A 10631-nucleotide genomic window follows, 5' to 3' on the forward strand; every position below is an offset into this window, starting at 1 on the left:
ACCCTCGATTTTGGTGGATTTAGCCTAAATATTGATCTCCAAACTAAATAATTTCAGCATTTAAGCCAAGAAATCTTATTTTATTTGATGGGAATATAATTTGAAACAAAATTATAAAAAAATTTCAAATTGAAATTTAAGCCCCCCCCCACTTAACTGCGCAGAGTTTGAAATTCTATTTTTTAAACAGAAATTGTTGAATGTATTGACAAAAATTTTTTCCTGATATGAAAATACAACAAGCAATTTGGAAAAACAAATAATTATTTATTTTTAATATAAAGAATCAAAATGTTCTAAATAAGAGCCCTTCGATGAAAAAGCGGGTCTTAATTGTTGGCACAAAACTTTCCCAAGTATGTGCCGGTGCCTTGCTTCAAAGCCGTATACACATTGAGAAGCCTTTGTCACCAACTTAACAGCTCGTTCAACACCTTGAGAATGTGAAGGGAAATCTGGCAAGTCAAGCTTTTCGCCTGTTAACAATGAACTCTCTAATTCACTGTCAGAAAAGTCTTGTGTAAGTGGTGGCTCACAGACTCCATTTACTGACAAATCTATTAAATTTGTCCAGTGTAGAGCCTTGAAGTTGATCATCGGGATCTTTTTAAGTCTTTTCTTGGCTGGTTCCCCTCTTCTGAAACAATATAAAAAATAATTTGAGTTTAATCTTTAAATGCAATTTATACTGCTTTAATAAGATTTGGTGAAATTAAATGTAATCTTTAAAATGGCACAATAAATTGATGTAAGTTTTATATGAAGAAATATTAACTTACCTAATGGTAAAATTCTTTTTATTCCCTCTTCTCTTATTTCAAGTTCATCTGATTTTACCATAGAAAATAAAATATTTTCTGGCAGTAATGCAAAAGCATTAAACTGAATGTTTTTAAGTGTAATTTTTTTTAATTTCAGTTGCTTGCTTCTGTGTTCTCCGAATCATATTATAAATGTACATTTGTTGGTGGTGGAATTTGTTATTTTTTTTAATGTCAAACCAACAAATCGCATATACATTTACAATAAAATTGATCAAACTATGCAATTTGGTTGAAAGATTTTGCGGATATGTCCCACGAGTCCATAGGCACATGAGCCTGATAGCCAATGTTAACCATCTAGCCTGGTTCAATGGTCCAATTTTCCAGGATACAAATCTAGGGTCTACCTTACCTCTAGAAATCCCAACTGTATACTCGTAGAGCAGTCTTTGGTCACTACTTAGGCTATCCTTGTCTTCAAATTCACACTCCAAGGGATTCCCAACAGCGGAAAATGCTATTTGTGGTAAATTATGGCAATCATTTGCACATAATTTACCCAATGGACCACTGAATGTTGTGGGGCTTTTTGTGGTGCCATCTAAATGTTTGAACAAAGCCCTCTTTTCTTTTCATTTCTCTTTCTCCTTTTCTTTTACTTTTTTTTATTGCGGTTTTATCTATTGGACCAAGTTGGAATGTGCCCTTGGGCCCTATTTTACTCCTTTGGTCTTTTAAATATTCTCGGTCTTCTGTAGGAACCTGGAATATCAGATTAAAATGAAATTTACTAAGATTAAAAATACAGTTTAACATATTAAATTAAAAATATTTTACATGTAAAATAAAATGAAAAAATTGATTTAAATATTTATATCAACTGTGGAAATGTTTTTTCTCAAAATTTACATAATTTAGACATTAAGTTATCCCTTTCATAATAAATTCAAAAATAAAAATAGAAAATAACTTACTTTTCGCTTCAGAGGGCAAGTGCAGATGATGTGCTTGGTCTGGCAATTTTCTTTGTCGCATTTGACATTAATATTGTCACAACTTAAAATGGGAAGCTTGCACGAACATGATGAAATATCAAATAATGTATCTATTTTTTCCTTCCAGAATTTTGTTTGGGCAGCAGGTAGATGTTTTCTATTTATTTGCTTTGCCTTCTGAAAGCAGAGCATATTCACCTTGACGACAACACTATTTTCATTTAACAAAGGCAAACGAGGGTTGACAGCCTTCCAAATATTTATCACGTCATTTGCTATTAATTTCGAAATACCATAACAAGAAAGATGGGGATAGGTGTTCATTAAAAAATAGCTATATTGAATTATTTGCCTAAAGGTTGGTGGCTCTGTTTAATCCAAAGGTGATGGTAAACCTGAACATTTAATTGCTCCTTTACTTCGAGTGGAAACTCCAGGGTTTTTTCCAGCCATTTTTAAAATTAAAATATCTGTAAAAAGAAACACACACACATATATAATATTATCAGATAACACACGAAAATATTTTTTTTAAATTGGAAATAAATTTCAAAATTTATTTTAAAAAAAATGTTTTCCTTACCAATCAATACAGTTTAGTTCAAAAACTAATTCGTAAACTAAAACCAGCCTTTAAAAAAACACTGAATTTTGAAATATAAATAAATGAAAATAATTATAAAAAGTTTAAATATTTTAATAGTTGTGTTTAATTTGTTAAATTAAATATTTTAATAGTATGTTTAATTTGTTAAATGAACTATTTTAATAGTATGTTTATTTTCTTAAATTAATTCGTGTGAATTCGAAGGTTTAAAAATGTAAACAAAGGGCAGATAAATACTACCGGTGAAAGTCGAAAAAATATCCAATAAATAAAACTTCTTTTACTAAGTCGTCATTTTATTTGAAACTATATATTTTAATATATTTTATTTTTGTTTTTGGTCATTTTATTTAAATTAATATGAAAATAGATAATAAACTTTAAAAAATAAATTCTTTAATAGATTTTATTATTTTACTCTAGTTTAACCTCGGATTTAATTTTATGGGTACATATTTCCGGTGTCAGCGAAATTACGACTAAGATTGCAAATATTGATGTCTTTAAATTCAATTTCGCAAAAAAATACAAAATTTTTGGGGAAAAAATTTTGTCAGGTGATTTAGGGTGTTATTTCACAACTTTCCATCTATTGACCTATTTAAAGTTCCAAAATCGACCTACCCTAATATGTATGCAAATAACCTTAGAGCAGAAACAAGTAAAGAAATAATCGGATTCGACTTACGTCTTTGTTTTCTTTTCTATTTTTTTCTTATTTGTTTTCTTTTTTTTTCTTTCTAAAAATGAAACTCTTGGATTTGCTTTTGTACTCGTCTCTTTTTGTCTTTTTTTTCAATAGTGTGTCTGTTGTAGATAAGTTATATGTTTTTGTTTTGTGTTTTCTTATTCTTCAATGGACGACCCCGTTGTGTTTCCGTGGTAACGCGAAGTTATTTTGTTTAATTATTGTCGCTTAATAAATGTGGTCTCGGTAACCAAAATATACGTATGTTACATATATGTATGGTTGGTGATCGTCCAACGATAAAAATAGGCAGGTAATTCATTTCTCAATGAATACGAAATACTTTGTTTTCATAAAAACAGACTTAGTTTATTTTACGATAGATTTAATGTACACATTTCATACACAAATACGGCGGTGTGGGTTAGTGGTAGGGGTGGTCGCGAAATATGACATTTCGTACCTCAGCTGTACGTCTCTCCAAATGTCTCCTGCTTTGTTTATCTTTTTCTCTTTTATTGAAGTATCTTCGACCTCCTCCCCAGTTCTTCCCAAGCTCGCTATTAACACTTTTCGCTCGCACTCGGTTTGACTTTTAAACGATTTGATGCAAGTGACCCAGTTCGTCACCAGCCCGGGGATTGCATTGTTTATTTTTGTTTGCCTGGTCTGACGCATAACCGATTTGACGTCACTGACTCATGTCGTCAACAGCCCGGAGATTTCATTGTATATTTTCGTTTGCCTCCTCTGACCCATAAACGATTGGATGTCATGGATCCAGGTAGTCACTAGCACGGTGATTCCATTATTTATTTTCGTTTGACTGGTCTGACACATAACCGATTTGACATCATGGAGCCATGTCGTCACCAGCCCGGAGATTTCATTGTTAATTTTCGTTTGCCGCCTCTGGCCCATAAACGATTTAATGTCATGGAGCCAGGTCGATATCAGCTCGGGGATTTAATTGTGTATTTTCGTTTGCCTGATCTGATACATAAACGATTTGACGTCCTGTATCCATGTCGTCACCAGCCCGGGGTTTCAATTGTTTAGTTTCGTTTGCTTGGACATTAGCTAGCTCGCATCTCTCCACAACACTTTTACATAACATATTAAAAACGATTCGGGCATGGGCACTTGTGAAAACGTAAGAAAACAGATAATTCCCACGTACCAATTTTACCATTTTGACTCCTTAACAGCATTTCTCCGCATGAAATATTATTACAATCTGCATCATGACATAATGCAACGTATAGCATATGTCTTCACACGCATTCTCAAGTTATATATGTATATATATATATATATATACATATGTATATATATATATATATATATTTATATAAATATATATGTATATATATATATGTATATATATAAATATATATATATATATATATATATATATATATATATATATATATATATATAAGTGTTTCAGTGTGGGTATGTATGGTATAATAAGTTTTGGGGTTTATCTGTTTTATTTTTACTTTCATCATATTTTACTTTGGTTTTGATACCCTGAATTTAACCTAAATTTACAATCCTTTCTTTTCATAACCTATCATATTTTCATAAATCAGAGTCTATTTTCTGTAGGCTGTTTTTGAACCCAGTCAACAACAGGTACTTTTGCTAGTATATATATATATATATATATATATATATATATATATATATATATATATATATATATATTTGGGTTGAATTCAGGGTACTTTTTTATAATTTTTTTTTTTACATAGGCATCACCACATTATCAAGGCCAAGATTCCACTCAAGGATAAGGGTTAAAGAGTGTACAGTAGAATTTGGACAATATAGTAATCATTAGTAATGAAAATATGGAAAATTTGATAACTTATATGGAACGGCTCATCAAGAACTTGTTTACGTTAGACTTGAAGACAACCATATTGTAGTCAGTCGGAAAGCAGGAAAATGGAAGACAATTCCACAGGCGTGCAGTTCTAAGAAAGAAGTTTTGTTCATGGAATCTACATTTAGGTTTAGGCACAGATAAAGAGTGGGGGGATTATTGATAGTGTTTACAGCTAGACGAGTGTTTCGTGTAAAAGTTTGGCGAGGGGGGGACCATGGATTGAAGATTAGTCGAACACTTTCCATGAAAATAACGATACATTAGAGACAAACTCGCAACATCTCTTCTGTGAGATAGAGGTTGCAAGGAAGAGAGAAGAACATTTCCTACGAGGCTACGAAGTCTATTTTGAATTCTATCAAGGTAAGCCAAGTCCTTTCTAGCAGCTCCTGCCCAGATGTGGCAACAGTATTCCATCCTTGAACGTACCTGGCTCTTATATAGATAGAGAATAGCATCAGTAGTAAGATATCTACCGGATCGATAGAAAGATCCCACCATTTTTCCAGCGGCCTTGTCAACAGATTTGATATACGTGTTCCATTTAAGATCAGGAGTAATGGTCAAGCCAAGAAGCTTGTCAAAACTTGAGACCTCCTGAAGACGAGAGCCATTCATTTCAAAACCAAAGCAAAATATGAGGAAAGTAAAGAAACATATGATGAAAGTAAAAATAAAACATAAAAACCCCAAAACTTATTATACCATGCATGTTCTCACTGAAACACTTATCAAAATATTCTGTGGATCTATATTAAAAAAACCTTGTTAAACTTTGTGAAATATTCCCATTCTATGGAGGTCAGGTGCGAACGACCACCCCAAAATTTTATTATACAATATTTCTCCAAACTGAAACATAATTATAAAAGTATACTTACGCAGATAGATGTGAAAAGTCTTTATTAAAGTGTGTGCCTATTTCCATTCTATGGAGGCCAGGCGCGAACGCAGACACCTCAATTTTATTATACCATCCCTATATAAGTTAAAACATACTTATCAAAGTATTCTCCTGTGCATCTATATCAAAAACACTTGTAAACGTTTTTTATTTTTTTAATTTATGTATTTTTTTTTATTTCCATACATTGTGGACCAGGGGCGAACGCAGACCTCACAATCTTAATGAATCAACGTTCTGCCAGATCAAAACTTACCCATTCCTGTGTCTCGGTACATCTTCTATCATTATATGTAATCAGTTTTTTTTTTTAAATAGTGAACCATATAGGAGTCTATTCGTGACCTAACACACAGACACATACTTTCAGCATTATATATATATATATATATATATATATATATATATATATATATATATATATATATATATATATATATATATACGTATGTGTGTTTATTTATTGTAAAAATATTTTTAAGGGAATACAGACTATAGTACTGTAGATATATAATAAGCTCAATAGGTATATGTATACTAGATCTGTATTAATATTGAGGATAATGATTGATAATTGTAAATATTTTTCAAAAGCAAACACCAACCAAAATAAAATTTCGTGCAAGATCGTTTCGAAAACTATAATGTTTTTTATAGTTATTTACACCTTATTTATTACAAAAATCCTAGTTTATATTAGTGTCGTACCCTATATTAGCTCCATTTCTGGTGATGAATAGACAATATCAAAAGGAAACTTTCATTATCAAGTATTATTCATATTATTTGTCAATATTAAATAAATGATTATCTTTTCTGAAAAGATCAAGTTGAGTGTAGTTTTTTTCTCCCTTTGAATCTGATTCATACTTTACAATTACTAATTTTCACCCTCTATATATACATATCTATATATCCAGATATATATATATATGTGTGTGTGTGTATATATATATATATATATATATATATATATAATTTAAAGGAGATTAGAACAATAGTCTAAAGAGCAGAGTGTATTTTAATGTAATAGTAAAATTACTAGTTTAATTGAAATACAGGGAAAGAAAAGTGCTCGTTGTAATTTAGATATATAAAAAGTTCGATAGGTAAATATTCTAGAGCTAATTTAATATTTAGTAATGTGATTGATATTTTAAAAATCAAATTAGAATTAAATTAAAAATCCGTTCCATAAGAAGGAACAACGACAAAATCAATAATTTCATTTTGTTGTTGTTCCTTCTTATGAAACGGATTTTTAATCTAATTCTAATTTGATTATTAAATTATCAATCACATTACTAAATATATATATATATATATAATTATTTTTTTACTATAATAATTAAATACCTACATACACTAGTGTTTTATATATATATATATATATATATATATATATATATATATATATATATATATGTCAACTCAGTTGATGAATATGAATATCGAACTTTCTTTCATAGATTAGCGGAATAAAATTTGAAAATCGAAAATGCACAGAGAAACTAATTAAAAGAATGTGTGTTCTTAACAATACTTGTCTGACTGACTGAATGAACACATGCTACATAAATATACAATTTGTATATATATGCATATATATATATATATATCAATTTATTTTATAATCTTGTAAGGGTTTAAGAAATACGGTATGTTTTCTTCGTGTAAGATCCAAAATCTATTTTCTTGCTACATTTAATTAAAGTGTATCGTAGTCCATTTTTTATACAAATGCCCTTTGTATTTTTGCAACTGCCAGGGTCATCTTTTGGGGAGCTGGTTTTCCCCAACGTTTGTAAAATTGTGCCATATTTTGCTTCAGACAATGAATACTCTTCTGTATTTGCAATGCACTGATGAATGAAATTATTCGCCGTTGTTAAAAGTTCCCATAGTGTTGAAAATTTAAATAATGAATTTCACAATGTTTATTATCAGTTACTAATCGTTACGATCTTTTCTTTATGTTAATATTATATGAGTCACATCAAATGTACATTGTTTATCGGTATCTTAAATGTTTATATTAGTATCTACAAGTTTATATTATTTAGTAAATGATTTATTAATGAGCTAAATAGACATGTTAATGTTCAATATATTCAACTGTTCTAATTATATACTTATTTATTTATAAGTAATAGTCAACAGATAGATAGAATCAGCTAGACGTTACATTTAAAAAAAAGATCATTACTTATTTATTTTTCTTGTAACGTATGAACGCATTTTTGAGCTTTAGACATATTATACTCACATCGGTTATTCTTAAGCATTTTTGGAATTTGTTTTTGACAATTTTTAATAAATTATACACAGCAGGTAATTCAAATAAATATAGTTAATATCAATTTGATTATTATTTAATAAAATGAGGTAAAAATTGCGCAAAGCTAATGAAGAAAGATATTTACAGCACTGTGGTGGATTCTTTTACAAAACATCTAGAGATTACTCGAGGATACATGTTAATGAATATGCGTATACAATAGGAATATATCGTGGCAATCGTTACTAGGAGAAAATTGGAAAATTAGATTATTCAAGGGAACGGATCTGCAAGAATTCTTTTGTGTTAGACTTAAAGACAACAATATCAAAATCAACTGAAAAACAAGTAAATGGAACAGACTTAAACAGGAGTGCAGTTCTAAGACAACAACCTTTGTTCATGGAACCTACGTTTTGTTTAAGGTACAGATAAAGATTGAAGGAAATGTTATATAGTTATTATTATTAGACGAAGGAACCACTTGTGCGCGTATGTCACGTGAGTTCTTATTAGTAAGGATAATGTATGTTCTTTTGTTTACATGTTTAGAAGGATATGAGTCTTAAGAGTGATAGCCAGTCTTAGGAGAGATTCCTGTTGTAAGTGTTCATATTGTAAGACATGGGATGGAGACATTAACACATTAACATTGTTTGAGAAGATATGTGGACATTAACACGTAGATATAAAGAGAGAGAATGAGTGAACATATAAATAAACTTTGAGAGGTGATTCGCTATCTAGATAGACAGACCGATAATAGAGAGGTTTGCATTTATGCCGATGGATTGACAGGTTGACATTTATGCTTTGACAGTTCGTATAAACGGGAGTGTTTGTATAACATAAATAGACACATATACTTCCTAACACATATATTTTTTAGATGATGAATTTCAAATAGATTGTACACATAAATAGACAATACCTTTTTCATGTAATGATGGACACAGGAGACGAAGTTATAAAACACATTGAACCACTTGAACCGGTTGGTGGCTTTGCGTTCAGGAATTCAAAGGTTCACATATTAAGTTTCAAAGTGATCGTCTCGCTTCTAGACGATTGAAACCCCATGTCTGTCGATCTCAAACTCCCTCTGAGTTTCTCACTAACTCTCCAACTAACTAATTAACTCTCACTTCCTATATTGAGAAATCCATGCATGTCCGGCCAACGTGACCAAACTCAAGTGCCACCACATGCGCGATTTGCAAGTTTCCGACATTCTGATTTCCCAATAACCTATTTTTTCTTTTGTTGTTTTCACAAAGGAATTTAACCTGCATATCTAATTCATTTAAACCATATTTTATTATCCACATTCTTTAACAATGAATAGTTTATTTATTATTTATTTCATCGGAATTAACAATTTACTGAACATTCCATTTAAAGCTATTGTTCTTTCAAACTTATATCCAAGGTATGATTTCTGTTTTCTCTCATTTTATTTTCATTTTAAGTAATCTCTCTATTTTAATACTTACATGAAAAGGGGACAACCCTCATCATGTAACAGAGATTATTGATTATGGTTACTGCGTGACAATTTTTTCGGAACAGTTTGGTATGGGGTCTATAGATTGGGGCTCAGAAGAGCACTTTCCATGAAACTACCGATAGAGACAGTGGTTAAATGATTCAATCATTTTTTGACCGATCTTGCTCAAGGATTTGATGTGAATGTATCAATTTATATCAAGACTACATGTCAGACAAAGAAGTGTTAAACGAATGTATTTTTATTAAAATTGGATGCTCTCCGTCTTACATAGATACAATGGGAGGTATTAAATTCCTACAAACACGAAAGGCGGCAAATTCAATCCAATTTACTGTTGAGCTTACAGATGCAAGAAAAAACTTATATGGTATTAATTTCATCCAAGAACTGTGCGATTAAAAACCTCCCTATGTTTCCTTTGATAATTGTACTTGCTTGCAGAAATGTCATGTAATGTGAACAGAAATCTCAATAGATAACCCTCTGCATAGTGACATGTATGCAGTCTCCTCGCAGTAGCTCGTTACATTAACGTATCAATGTGTCATATTTGAGGTAATCAATAAAACCAAAATACATAAATAGAGACGCTACAATAATAAACATACAGAAAGTGAACCGGATTTCAGTAAAAGAAAATAAAGCTCAGATTGTTTAATACAAGCAAAAATCCGATTCTAATTAATAAATGCGATCGCAGGATATAATTTAATAACATGCATTAAATTTTCATTACAAACAATGTATTGCATATAAGTGTTTGTAAACCGATACGATTTATTTAGGTGTTGGTTATTTGATGCCACAAAGAGAACTATTTTGTGTTTGCTAAAGTTTTTATTTTGTCAGTGGAGAGTGAAATAGGTGACTACTCAATATGAGGGCAATCTTCAAGTGACTTATGTGAAGTTAATGAGCCTTTGTTGTAAAACCGGCACGTAATTTGTTAACACTTTATAATTTAAAATAACCTTTCCAAACACTGGATTTC

General features: G+C 30.6%; 1 long non-coding RNA gene across 1 annotated transcript; it reads right to left on the minus strand.

Annotated features, from left to right (window-relative positions):
• Positions 1 to 1071: 1071 nt before the first annotated feature.
• On the minus strand, positions 1072 to 2561 carry LOC145291624 (uncharacterized). The gene is made up of 3 exons (XR_013869470.1): positions 2343 to 2561; positions 1739 to 2229; positions 1072 to 1526 (listed from the first exon to the last, which is right to left on the minus strand). It is a non-coding gene; the product is annotated as an uncharacterized LOC145291624 (long non-coding RNA).
• Between the last annotated feature and the right edge of the window lie 8070 nt (positions 2562 to 10631).

This window comes from Euprymna scolopes, chromosome 12 (assembly GCF_053919585.1).
Source record: "Euprymna scolopes isolate OS-2025 chromosome 12, ASM5391958v1, whole genome shotgun sequence".
Classification (NCBI taxonomy): domain Eukaryota; kingdom Metazoa; phylum Mollusca; class Cephalopoda; order Sepiida; family Sepiolidae; genus Euprymna; species Euprymna scolopes.